The 14,429-nt window shown below is 42.8% G+C and overlaps 1 protein-coding gene across 11 annotated transcripts in view; it reads left to right on the top strand.

Moving 5' to 3' along the window:
* MAP3K13 (mitogen-activated protein kinase kinase kinase 13) overlaps nt 1-14,429 on the top strand; it is a 72,249-nt gene that overhangs the window by 10,983 nt on the left and 46,837 nt on the right. The gene's annotated exons all lie outside the window — the stretch shown is intronic.

The raw sequence follows: 14,429 nt of genomic DNA, 5'->3' as shown, positions 1-14,429 counted from the left end.
GCTGCTGCAGCCAGAAGGTGGCTCAGGAATGATTGTAGAATCCTAGATCCATGAAATGGTTTGTGTTGGAAGGGACCTTAAAGCTCATCCAGTTCCACCCCCTGCCAGTCACTAGATCTGGTTGCTCAGGCTGCATCCAGCCTGGCCTTGAACAATTCCAGGGGTGTGGAAGGCACAACCTCTCTGGGTTATGTATGATGACATGGTGCATCTCCAGGAGGAGGTTTGCAGCTTCCATGGGGACAGGGTGCTTCAAGTGTTTGTGCTCACTGGGAAGCTCTACCAGCAACGGGCAAGGGCATGTTATCCACTGGCCCACCCATGCATGCTGAGAGTGACTTGCAGTGTGCACATGTTCTGATATTGGATAACCACTGGGTTTTGTCTGGAGTCTGGATTTGTGTCTGTTTTTCATGTGGAGATTTGACCGTATCAGGCTTCTAACCTAACTATAAACCCTGAATAGGTGTAGAGGTCCCTGGGAGGATCTCTCCTTGCCTGTCTGCCCTAGTATGTCATCGCTAATGGCCTTAGGGTATTTGAAAATGCCTTGGTGTTTCTGGATGAAATTCTTGTCTCATTAGGACAAAAATATGCCATCAATTTAACCTGCATCTTGACAAAATATGGACAGTTTGAACCTTGGGCAAAATCTGGATGCTGCTGCTCAGCCAGAATCAGTTACCATCCTTATTTCCTCTAAAAGAGAGAGAATGTTTCCAGTGCTGCATGGCTGAGACTGTTCTGGGGGAGCTGACCAGGCCATTGGAGGTCAGAGCTGTGAGGCAGAGCTGCATCAAGTTTTATTTACATCTTTATTTTACTGTTACTTCCTTCAGGGCTTTGCTTATTCCCTTCTGCCAAGGGAAGCCCTTCCAGCCACCTCCAAAGACACTTAATAAAGTCTAGCTCATCGTGTGCTTCTCTTTCTTTCCTGGGGATCCCAAGGGTTCCACGTCATAAACTGTAAGCCCAGTGGGTGCTGCTGAGCTGTGGCTTAAGCAGATGTGAGCAGCCTGAGATGCACCAAGTTTCCTGTAGAAGACCCATAAGATTCATCCCCACATTGAATTTACAGCCAGTGTTACAGCAGTGTATTTGACTTGGCTGCTGGATGTATGTGGCCTTTCTGGAATGTTTCAGCTGCTGTGTTGGGAACCATTTGTTTTGCTTTAACTGGATGTGAAATATCACCACTGTGGCCTGATGGATCCCCATAATGGCACAGTGTACAATCAGCCTCAGCCTGGGGTGAGCTGTTTGCCCACTGCACTGTAATTAACTTGCCATGAGCAAAAAACTTCAGGAATTCCTGGTCTGGGACCTTTCTGTGCCAGGAGTTGTCTGCAGCCCAGTTTAGTTAGAAAGCATCAAGACTAAAACCACTGCACATCCTTCTTTTATTAAGATCTGTTGTTAAGAAAATAATTTTTGCTAAGGAGAGATATTTAGGCTGACATTTAATGAAGAGAATAAACTGTAAAAACCTGTAATCACATTGGAGAGAAAAGGGGACATTGTTTCAGATTCCTATAGTGGTTTTTCCAGCTGCGTGAGTAAAACAATTCTCTTTCCAAAATATATTTTTCCTACATTTAAATATTGTGTGGATGCATTTAAAAACTCTTTGATTACGTTCTGGCCATGTGTAACTTTTGGATACTGATTAGTAGATACAGGTGCAGCAATAAAGAAACTGTAAATTTGCCAGGTAGCATTGCTTGTCTGCAAGTCCCTTTATCAAATAAGATTATATTGTTTCTCAAGCACATTGCACTTGCCATCTTGATGCAGAATTATATTTCTGTTAAAATAATGTTTGCTCAGTGCTTCCAGGTAAAGAATTCAGCATTACTGATAAGGATCACAATGCACTTTTATTTATTTCATTAACCACTTGACTTGGTCTCCATTCTCTGATGCCTGTGCATTTCATATCCTGCTATTTTGGAGTAGCTGTGTTTAGCAAGCTGCTCAGTTTTGTTGTATTCCGATGTCTGTTACCACAGGTTTTTTTGCACTGAAATCTAGCCACTGTCTTTGAGGTGATGCATTTTTTTTAAGCTCTACTTTAATCTCTGGTTTTCTCTTACTTCTCTTATTTGGCTTATACAACAATGATAAAAGCAACCAGTTTATGTTGGGGTCAATTTAATTATAATAAATTCCTTCTCTCCTTCCTTAGGCCCCAGTGCAAATGAAGAAAGCTAAATTTACTGTCTGTTCTTCATGCCTTTTTGTCCAGTGCAGAAGAAAATTAAGCTATTTTGACCTTTCTTTGACACTTCTAGTCAGTGAAGATGAGGGCAAAGGCTTTGTAAAAGTAAATGAAGTTGGTATTGTTTTCTTCTAAAATTGGTATTAATGCACTCTAGTGTGCTCCAATTAAAGTCCCAGCCTATGAAGGCAAGTGCAAGCAATCTCAGCTGCTATTTCACCCACCTTTGAGGGTTTGTCCATCTATGAAGTGCCCTGTGGCAGAGGTTTGAGGTGGTGGCTCTGAGTGGGTACCACACTTTGATGAACTCTGTCCTGCCTTTCTCCTGGCATTGCTGGTACTGCCAGAGCATCACCTGGCTGGAGTCTGAGCAGAGCTGGCTGAAATCAGGGACCCTGCCACTGGTACATGACATGGAGCAGAAAAAGGACTCAAAGTAAACTGGATGGGTTCATAGAATCCCAGAATGGTTTGGGTTGGAAGGGAATTTAAAAATAATCTCATTCCACCCCCTGCCATGGACAGGGATGCCTTTCACTATCCCAGGTTGCTCCAAGCTTTGTCCATCCTGGCCTTGGACACTTTCAGGGATGGAGCAACCTGTGCCAGGGCCTCTTCACCCTCACAGGGAAGGATTTCTTCCTGACATCTGATTATCATTCCCCCTTGTCCTGGCATTACAGCTTTACAGCTGTAACTTAAGAGGGAAAAGAGTGTGCATAGTTTACCACCCAAACCTGATTGTGTGCTGCTACTTTGTATTTTTCTGTTGTACTTGGGAAATGGAGCTGTGTTCTCTTAAAAAGTTGCGCTCTGTCCTGAGAGGGAAAGTAAGAAGGGGAAAACGTAATGTTTGCTTGACAGAATGTTGCAGCAGTAGCAGAAGATGTTGTATCTCAGTCCAGGTAATTTCAGGTCTAACAGAACTCCTGGTTACACTTTGCATTTCTGCTTCTCTGCTGTGTATTTTGTAGACAGCTGTGCTTGTACTGGCTGTCTTATCTCAAAGGTGATTACACTGGTATCTTTATTTGCTCTGCCCTGTGCTGATACCAGCCCTCAGCCAGCCCTCTCTATTTCCAGCCCCAGGATGGGCAGAGTGGAGGCTCCAGAATGAGCTGGTGCTTAATGCCTTGCTCATGGATGAGAGAGTGTTCACTGAGAAACTTTGTGTTCACCTTGTTATGAACACAACAAGGTGTTCATTCTCTCCAATGAAACTTTGTGTTCACCATCAAGTGTTCACCTTGATGGTGAACTCAAGCTGTGGTTGTTTCTCTCAGGTACAGACTCCAGGAAATGGAAACCAGTCCTGATTTTTTTCCTGATAGAAGAGTTTCCTGACAGGTTATGTGTCTCTAAGTAAAGGCTTTTCTGGATGCACTTCTCTAGAAAGTCATAATACATTTATGTAGTGTGCTGTCTCCTGCAGTTAAAATGATTGGCAGTTTTTGGGAAGTGCCATCTGAAAAATGCAAGGGATTTGCTTTCTCACAGTACTGTACAGAAAGTTCACTTTGCTATTTCCCCACCAGAAATGCCACAGCTCTCTAATGGAATAAGGTGTAGGTCACTGCAGTTTGCATTTTGCTTTACTCTGAGAAGAGCTCATCCCTTCAGAGGTGCACTTGGTGTTGTTCAAAAACTGCTGCTGCCATCAGCCAAACCAAGTTTGTCATTACATTGCTGTGAAAAATGGGGTTGTGCAGAAATGAATTTGCATTCCTTAAAGAAATTAATGCTGCCATAGTGTGGATATTGAGCATCAGGTGATACAAAGTAAAGGTCAGAATATGAGATAAGTGCACCTAAAAATTTCTCTCCTTTGGCTTGGGTAGCTGAACGTGATAGTTTAGATTAAAATAGGCCAAGGGAGCCATTGTGTAGGCAGCTTTTGAAAGCCAGGCCTTTCAGCTCCATGCCTAAACTAGTGGATGCAATTATACATTTCATTCATGTGTAATATTTACTGAAGTTTCTGTTCTTAAGTGTGATAAATGCTTTTGCATCTTGCTTAAAAGGATGGACAAAAAAATCCATCTTGCATAAGGAATAGCTCTGTTTTAAAGTTGGGTAGAAACTGAGCTTATTGTGAGCTCTTGGAATGAATGCTGTTAAATGGGCTTTTCTGAGTTTTCTTAACACTGAGAGATTTTTATATAAAAAGTTAATATATATATATATATATAGAGAGAGAGAGAGAGCTGTCCAGTAAAAATGGGCAATTTGATTAAAGCAGGAATTTAAGGAAGCGTTAGAATGGTTGCCTGGGGCTTCAGTATGATTTTGCAGTGCTCTGGATGGTTAATACAGAATAGACTAACTGCTAGGACAGAGAAGCCCAGAATAATTTTCCTTGTCCCAGTTAAGTCAAGAACTATTAGAGCAGTGGAAATAAGGTTTCAACAAGAGGGGAAGAAGGGGTGAGGGACGTGTCAGCTCTCAGTCTGGGTGGCGAGAGGGGAGAGTATCAGAATTTGGAATGGAAGAAGGGTGAATAGCAGTTACCAGTGAAAATAGATTAATGTTGCATATAAGTGCATTAGGAAAGATTTTCATTCTTTCTGGTGCTTTTTTTTTAAAGAAAAAAAACAAACCCAAGCTACATGGATATTTGCAGTAAGACATGGAGGTCAAAGGAATATGGGATTTTCTTTGACCTGCATGTTTGTCAGGAAAGGCTTTTTCTATGCTTTTAAACCTGATGTTTGAGCCATTTTGAGTCATATCTCTCCAAACAAATCACACCAAACTGTGCTACACTGGCCATGCAGGAGTTTGACCCTCATACCATGGCTTTGCTTGCCTGGTGCTGGAAGCAGGGAGGGCACAGCAGCTCAGAAGCTCCAGTAAACCCCTTTCACTGTCTAGCTCATACTTAAATGTTTGGAGGAGTGGCATAAGGTACTTTTTAAATATACCTTTCCCACTTTTTCCTAAGGTATGTTTTTCTCCTTTCATGTCTTGAGGTGTTGGATTGTGACACTGCAGTAGAAGTAACATTTCTGAGCAGCATATTGAAGGACCAGGACCTTGACAGGGATTGTGTGAGAGCAATCTTTACCCTTCTCTCTGCAGCACCCCATGGTGGTTCACTGGGAAGTACTGGGAAGCAGAATTTCTAGTCTCTTTTGGAAGTCCAAGATAACAGGACAACTGGGAGGAATGAGAAGGTATTGTGGTGTTAGCCAACAGCCCCATATGCAGCTGTGCAGGCTGTCTGCCCAGTAGCCACAGCCAGGAACCTTTCTATTTTTCTGGCTGATAGCCTTCTAGTCCAAGAGGACCATCAATAAGGGACCTGTGAAGAAATGGGCTGCTAGCTAAAGGAGAAGATGTACTGCTATGCTCTTCTTTGTAAGGAGCTAACTCAGCATTGTGCTTGGGGATTGATCTTCAGGACTAATTTCTGATAGTGCTTTATCTTTATTCTCCTCTCAGCAGTCTGGCTTCAGAACCCTCCATACCTCATTCCATTATTCCCTTGGCCAAGAGAGTGTTGAATGCAATACTCCTGAGCAGTTCATTTAATTGTTCTGTCCTGCCCTTTGCCTGTCTTTGTGGTGACCTCAAGAGGATGGACCAGTGTGTTTAGACTTTCAGGAGATACTGCAAGGCCTAGAGAACAGACTTCTACCCATTCTGAACTCATGATGTGTCTGGAGCAAGAGAAACTGTTCTCACACTTGGGTAAAAATACAGTCTCTTCTGTCACTCTCCCTGGTTGATATTTTGCACCATCAGGATTAGTTTCTATGGTTTTCATGTTGAAATACACATCTTCCTGAGTAGCTGAGATTCATTATCTATGCAACACATTTGCTTTTAAACTACTGAGAGCAACGTGCCAGTGTCTGCAGTGCTTCCCTCCTGACAGAGCATGTGGGAAGAAAAAAGTTTGGTCAACCTGTTTGTTACAGAGGAGAGTAAAGGCAAACCCAGAGGGGAGGCAGAAAGGACCTTTAAGTGTTCTTTTCTTCTCTGCAAGCTCCTTTCATGTGCTAAAGGAAATTGTTCTTCTTGTCATTTCAGATGATTATATTCACAAAATCCAACCCTGAAATATCATCCCTGTATTAGATACTGACCATCTACAGTCAGAATCTTTTTTTGTGCCTTTATTTTGATTACTTTTGCTACCTCAGGCACTTGGCAGGAGCAAAAAGCCTCATCATTCTGATTGCTTCAGTTTCCCAAGATGTCTTTTGAGAGAAAATGTTTCCTGAGCTTTGTTGCAACCTCTTAAGTAGAATTTGGTCTTTCTGGGAATCATGTGAGATCAAGTGATTGCCTGGAGCAAGAGAAGGTACTGAAGCTGCAATAGCAAAGACCTTGATATCAAAGGCCACCTGCTATTGCTCTCCATCTCTTCAGCCTTAAGTTGCCAGGTTTTAAATTCATCCTGTCTTCCTACAGAATGGCTGGCAGGTACTCAGCAGGTGAACTGGGCTGTTTCTCAGTGAATAGTTCACATTTGTATTGCAGGCAGAAATTTCCTCCTGCATGAACTTTTGTCTAGTCTTCACAAGACGTACTGAGTTGTATTTTGGCCTTCTTCCTATGTGCTCCTTTTACTATTTTCTTGGTTTTCCTGGTGTCAGTCAACAAATCCATGTCAGCATGTAGCTTTGACCTTCAGGTTTGCAACCCAGCTTACACAGCCACCTGGTAGGAGTAGAGAATAGTGTCCCACAGTAAAATTCTAATAGTTGTCTGTTTTTTCCCAAACCTTGGTTTATTGATCAGCCTGTGTAAAGAATTTCTTGTGAAAAACTTAAATGAACTCCTGAACTTTTTCTGGTTGAAGAAAATGGAGAAAGATCTCTTACAGTCTCTACTGATGTGGCTGAACTATGCATACACACAGAGAGAAGATTTATTAACCTGGGTCTTCTGCTCACAGTGTGTTTTCTTTACTGTGCTCAGTCAGAAAAGCATTTCTAGCAAGCTGAGGTTGTATTTATGGAATGAACTGTGTTAGTGTTATAATACTCATGGAAAAATCTCTGCTAGTACCACTGTTCACATCCAAGTCTGCAGGCCTGTGATCTATCTCTGATGGTCTGGTCACATACCCTTGTGGCCTTTCCTCACCTTGGATCTATCACATAAAGGACACAGCATCTTTTCAGTCATTTTGCTTATACGCAGCTTTTGCAGTTTAGTTTAGTATAGGTGTTCTAAAATGTTTTCATTTCAGTCTAAACACAGATGTAGTGGCCCCATCAATGCTGTGTAGGTTCATGGATTGCAGTATATGCACATGGAATTATTTTTTTCTTTGGTTTGTTTTGTCTGCTGTTTGGCACAAGAGAGACTCCCCTGGCCCCCCTGCTGCCAGCAATTAGAGACAGGTGCCAGTCCTCAGTGGGAATATGTATTTCCAGCCAATATTTACAGCTGGTTCTGTCCTGGAGGGATGGAGCTACTGCTGTCAGTGGAGGTGAGGAAAGTTTCCTTTTGGCTCTCCAGTGAGAAGCAAGATGTAAAATGCAGCTCTGATGAGGCTGGAAGAAGGTTTTGATGTTTTTTTTATGGCTTAAGCTATTTAATGTGTCTGTGCTTTCCTCTGAGGGAGAGGGTCCTGGTTGGGGAGTATCTGTGTCACCTCGGTCCTGGTAAGGAGAGAGCCTCCCTGGCATAAAGCATGACTGGCTGAGACTCCTGAGATGTTCTGTGAGTTTGTCCTAGAGCTGCTTCCTTGGAGTGTTGTCCCTTCTGCAGCCTTGGTACCATACCAGGGTGAGGTCAGTGTTTGGTTAGAGACGGAGCTGCTTCCCTTTCTCAGTGCCATCTACCTTGTATATTCAGAATGAGTTTCTCAGAAATAAAAATGACATGGTTGTGTCACAGGAGATTTCAGTTACAGTAGAATCATATCATAATGTGTCAGTGTAAGTGTTTAATGCTTTCTGTCATTTGAGTAGCAGCACACACCAGCATTTTCCTTGTCATCTGTATCTTTTTTGTGTTGGATTTGGCTTCTTTTTCCAGAGACCTGCAAAGGTCATTGTTTTGCAAGGAGAAATGCTGTGACATCAGCTTTTGGGAAGGTGAAAATCCAGAGCAGCCAGCAGTGACAATTGAGGTCCTGCTTTATCAGAGGTGATACCTTCCTGTGTCAGGTGTGTGTGGAAGAGTCCAGGGTGCTGTCCTGGCATTGCAAGGTTTTCCCCAGCAGCTAAATACAGAGAAAAAGAGACTTCTGATGTGTTGGTACCTGCAATGAGCAGTTGTGTCCTTGGAGGTTAATCAGAGCTGTGCTGTGGTTTCTATTTCTTCCTAATTTTTTTCACAAACAGAAAACTACTTGTTGGAGTTGTATCTCATGGTCACTTCCTCAAATACACTCCCAACTTTGAGGAGAGGGCAAAATATATGAATACCAGTGTATAGAGTGTATGTGTTTTTAAATCTGTTCTTGCTTTTGAAAGAGAAAATCTGTACTCTTGGATGACCTTCACTTGTTGTGTGGAGGTTTTCCAGAGGCTGGACAGATTTCAGTAGCATTTGTCATGCACTATTCCCTATCTTACCAGTGTGTGCAGCTGGATGAGGCTCTCCTACTGGCAATGAGGAAGACTAAACCAAAGGGTTTCCTGTTCTCATTCTGAGCTTGTCCAGGCAGTTCTTGGGCATAGCTGGCTGTGGGATAAGTGACATAATTCCAATAAAACAGTTATGCTGCTGGGGTAAAATCTGGGTCTAATTGAACCTTCATGCTTGGTTTTAGTGAAGCTACATTTCTCTTTAGGATTTCAGACTGGGAGGAAGACTAGATATGCTGGTGGAGGTAGCAGAGGAGTTGCTTGAATTTCAGCAAGTGGATATAAACACAGGAAAAAGAGTGAAGTTTGAGATGAGAAAGATTTAAGTAGGGAAAGGAAATAGATTCTCTCTGATGGTGAAGGGGAAAGAAACAGATAATTGTGACCAGGTGGCAATCTAAGGGAAGTAAAGAACAGGAAAGGGAAGAAGAGTGGAGCTGGAGATCTCACAGGGTCATGGAATGCATTAATTTCTTTTTCAGACTCTACTTGCATTTTAGGCAGGAAGAAACACTATTTAGCAACTTTTCTTCAGGATTTATCTAACCAATTTGAGCTTACTGTTTTGAATGGGATGGGAGTAACTCAAGGAAGTGGTGGGGAAAGAATGATTCTTACTGATAAATTTAATTTGCTAGGAAAGGAGCACAGGGAGAAACTCAGTCCTTGTAGGGATAGTTTTGCAAGAGGAACAGCTCCAGGTGGGTCCTTTTTCTGCTCCTAGCAGAAATGGATCTGGGGATCCATTTTCTTCTGTGTTTCCATGTGCATCTTCCTTCTGTAGTTCTCCAGTTTCACAGTGTTCTTAGCAGGCAGCATGGTGCCTTTTTATCAGTGATCTGCAGCCCTGGCTGCTTCCTCAGGTGTGGTGCAGTAGCTCTTGTTATCCCCTGCACTGTGTTGGGCTGGCAGAGCTGTGAAATTGAGAGTTGGGAACACTCCAGAGCTCCCTGTGTGCTGCTCACCCTGGTGCTTCTGCCCAGAGCAGAGAGAAGGAAAGGAACCGAGTGTGGGGCTGGCTTGTGCAGCTGTCTGTACTGTCAGGTATGAAAAACTCCTTGGTGCTTTTCTCCTATTTTATTTTTATACTTGCATTCTCACTGTGTGTCATCTAAAAATCAAAGCAGGAGTGTGCAGTTCAGCAACAGCAGCAAAACTGTGCTTACTACTTATCTGCTGCTTTGCTCAAATTAAACATTTATGGGGCCAGAGACTCCTCACTGCTCCATCGCAAATCTTTCAGCCTCCTACACCATGATGATTTTTCTCTTTGCATTTTGACACAGCTCCTCTAAGAATTACAGTGAAATCAAATTATTCTCCACTGGCCTCTCTCCCCATCTTTCCTTTGTGTCCCCAGTTTGCTTTTTTCCCTTGGCCATGACATATGGGGAGCAACTGTTGGTAGATTCAATGCTTTTGTTGAGCTTGAGTTGAGGTTTCCCTCCAGTCTGATGGGCAGAGATGTGCCCTGAGTTATTGGTACCTGTTTCTGTTCCCTGGTCTGTTCTGTGGTGTGATTGTGTAGGAGCTCCTCACTGCTGGAAGCAGGGAATAACCCAATGCTGCAGCACATTGCCTGTTGATGCTCCAAGCTGTGTTGGCTGACTTGGTCTCCATGGAGAGCAGTGGGATGCTTCCCAAAGCCTGCATCTCATCTGCCCCTGCTTTGTGGCTTGGAGTGAAACCTGGGCAATAGCTCTGTTCCCTGGGCATGCTGGAGTGCAGATAACTTTTACAAAAAGAGTGTTGTTCCTGAACTTTGCCAGAGACTTTTACAGAACCAGTGCTCAATTTTCCCTTCCAGAGCATGGTCTACTTCTTTGATTTAAGTTTGCTAGCTTAAAGCAATGCTGCATGGATGCTGAAAGCCCACGCTCCTAAAATAGATTGAGTAGAACGAGCACTTTAGTGCTGACTCCTCTTCAGCAAAGGAGAGGGAAGGTAACAATGAGCAGATGGCAGGTATTAGTCATATCACCTGATATATGAGACCTCAGAACCCATGGACACAAAGGTGCTGGGGGAACCTAGAGGGAAGGAATCCTCCCAGCAAACCAGGCTGGCTGTTGGAGTTGCACAGGCTACAGACAGAGGGACCTGAGAAAATGAGGGGACTTGCAGCCAGATGCTAACCTGAGGAAAGTATGTTCACAGAGGGCCCTGGCCAGAGCCTGGGCCTACATTTATCTGCCCAATTTTCCAAGCCATTTCCTCGTGTATTTGATAAGTCCTCAGAGCATCACTCTTTGGGGTTCCCATGCTTTGTTCCCTCTGCAGAAAGGGTAGAAATAACTGAATTCTCCCAATTTCAGGATCAGCTGAAATGACATTATCCTAGCTTCTACTCTAATAAATGCAGTACAGAAGCTGTTTGATCTTTTCCTGTAGTATCTAAATTGCCATGTGCACCTTGCTGTTGAGCTGGGCTGGTCCAGCATCCCCTCCCTTCTCCAGGTCTTTGGTATCCCCATATTGGCCCTGGCCCAGCTGGCAGTGGGCTCCTAGGAGAGCCTGGAGATGCTTCCTCCTGCTGATGTGCTGGGAGCACAGTGTGGAAATGAAATGTAGAATCTGTGCAGTCTCTTACACAGCAGTGGCTTCCAGCAAACTTGACACCATGGAGCAAGTAGGGCCCGGAGGTGCCTGTGGAGGCAGTGTGCTTGCTCTGGCTGCACTGTTTGTATAATCATTTACTTCTGACCCAGCTGTGGGCACAGTAGAGAGAAGGGAGGTCCAAATTTGGGCTCTTTTTACTCCCCTGTACAGAGATGGGGGTTGTCAGGAATCACAACTTTGATATGCTCTCCCTGAAGAATGGCTTTGTTTTTAGTTTTTTACCCCATTTGTTTTGGGTTTTTATAGTTCTAGATTTTCAACGGCAGAGGCTGAATGTGTGGTCTCCTCCTTTTTTTGTCTTTTGTTTCAACTTTTTGGCAATAATTCCTAAAGAGCTGCTCTGCTGGAGTTGCTCCCATCACTTTTCACACTTGTGTTCAGCTCTCTGCAGAAGCCAAGCACCTTGTGGGCCTCTGAATTACAAATCCCATTTTGGTGGCACCTTGCATCCTTGGCCTTCAGCTTCTGCTAAGCACCTAATGAATGTAGGAACAAGTTAAAACACTTCTGCTGTGATACATAAGGGGTTAAACTAAGCTCTGTTTATTAGTGTTGATGCTTTAAATTGTGCCAGAGCATTTGAAAATGTGGCAGTGGACAGGGCAGCAGGCAGTAAACACCGTTAAATGACAATACTGTTCAATATTTGCTGTTAATTGAGAGAGGCAGCAGCTGCTGGTATGCAGCTTCAGCCAGGATGAATTAGTAATGAGTCTGTAACTGGGTGCTTTTTTTTTCTGGTTTAAGGTTGCATCAGCCCTTTATAGTTCAGTAACATGATTGGGATAGAAATAAAAATCATAGCATGCCCTAAATTGAAGATTTCATTTTGTTTTTGTTTTCCAGTGAGTTGTCATGGAGCTTGATGTCAGTGATAAATTTGGCAGCAGTAATAAAACTGCCTCGTATTTAAGGACCAAACTTAAAGATTTTGGTTAGCTTTTCCATCCCGTGTGGCAGCCAGTGGGAATGCAGCAGGCAAAGCAAGCTCCTCCTTTGAAAGAAGGCACTATTGTTGGGTTCTCAGACGTTTTCAGTTCAAACAGAAGGTTTGGTTCAAGTTTCTTTGCTGGCACTGCTGCAGGACATGGAGTATGAGAGAGTTCTGTCTCTTGCTGTAGGAGGAGAGGGAGCACTAATTCAACATTTCCCTTGTCCTTTCCTTGCACTTTTGCCATGCATGTGTGTTGAGCTTAACCTTTGAAAACTTGCTGATAAGCTGTTATCAACCAGCAGTTAAAATAACAAACCTTTCCACCTTGCTGGGCTGGGACAGGGACTTCCCAAGGCTTTGGAGCCATGGTATGGAACAGGAACATCATTAATCCAGAGCAGCCAGGCTGGGGGCAAAGTTTTCTCTCTGAAGAAACCAGCCACAGCTGCTGCTTTCATGCTGTTTACATAACCTGCCCTGTAAGTATTTATTTTGCACAAAACGCTTTATTTTGAGCCGTAGATGTTGTTGTGAAAGGTCAAAACTCTGTTCTAGTGCTTTTTAGCAGAGCTGAAGTGGGGTACAGGAAATGAAATTCCAGCTCAGTGGAAAACAATGCCAACAGTCCTATTGATTTCAGCACAGCTTGGCTTTCACCACAAGTAGAAGAATTTTGAAGCAAATAATGTTGTGTTTGTTCACTTTGTTTAGCAAAAATCCATCTGCAGGGGTTTGCACTTGAATCCAAATACTCGGAATTCTGCTGGTATTTTGGTAGGATGAGAAATACTAGATTGAAAGAATTCTTTGGGTCCATGATGTTTATGTTAAGAAAGAGAAAGAAAATTCAATCAGTAGGTGTGTTTGTACCCCTGTTCCCAGTGGGAGTGATTTCTGTATTTGTTTGGCTTTTGGGTCTGTCCTGTTCACATTGGCAATTTTTACCCAATGAGTAAGTGCTTTTATGCATCTTTAAGAGCTTGAAGCTGCCACACACCATGCTGGCTTCTGGACTGGATTATAGAGGCATGAAATCTTTCAGGTTGGATGTGGGAAGCAAGTGCTAAAACCAATTGAAGGCTATAAAAGGTGGTGGTAAATGGAACTGCAGGAAGAACTGAACTTGTGTGGTGCTGAAAGTCCTCCAGCCCCACAAGTTCCTTCCCATTTAAGCACTGACCATTCCCACCTTGGCTGCCAGTTATAAATGGTGGTTTCAAACCTGTCCTTAAAACCTGTATTTTTTTTTCATGTGAAACATGGTAATTTATTCCAGTGGCATTTGGCCAACTTTGGGCATCTGGTGTCTCATGTTCTTTATGAACATCTCTCCAATTTTCTCTGCTGTCTCCTGTACATGTATATGATTTGTGTTTACAAGGATAAGGTATTCCAGTGCGTTTTTTCCTATTTTGTGTGGTTTTGATTCTTTCAATCTTAATATTGTTTCATCTGTAGTATTGCTTAGAGTATATGTTTCCTTAAGCAAGAAAATAAACCTTGTGTTTACATGTACCATTTTCTGTCTTAAAATAATGGGAAAAATTATAATTACTGCCTTTTGAGGCTTTTTAAATTGATTTAGTAGAACCATGTAATTTTCTTGTGAATAAAGGCAAATATGTACATTTTTAATACATAAATTATAAACTCTAAGGTTTGTCTAATAAAACTGTTGAGATACATGTGTGTTTACTTTAGATTTTATTTTGAAATTGTTCTGTAATTAAAATAGTTAATGCAGGCCTGTTTTGAGGCCGCAGAGGCTGCAAACTGGTACTTTCCTGTTCAAGAATATTGTTATATCATCATCCTCCTGTTGCCCAAATAGAGCCTCTGAATGTAGCCTGACCCAGACCTCACAAGCTTTTCCTTATTGGAAATGTGGAATTACCTGTCCTGTTTTGGTGGCAAACCAGCAAAGATAAGGAGAGATAGAAAATGAAATTACAGTGGTGACAAAACTTAGTATTTTTCTCAAATACAATTGGCCCTTCAGCAAAAAATTAGGAATGTGCTGAACTTCCCAAACATTAGGAGTGGCCTTGAGAGCAGCTGAATTGTGGTGCAGAACATGATGCAGGTGGTGCCACATGGATTTTTTTGTCTC

This window comes from Lonchura striata, chromosome 9 (genome assembly GCF_050655825.1).
Source record: "Lonchura striata isolate lonStrDom1 chromosome 9, ASM5065582v1, whole genome shotgun sequence".
NCBI classification, from domain to species: domain Eukaryota; kingdom Metazoa; phylum Chordata; class Aves; order Passeriformes; family Estrildidae; genus Lonchura; species Lonchura striata.
The sequence above is the reverse complement of the archived record's forward strand: the minus strand, read 5'-3'. Positions and strand labels throughout refer to the sequence as shown.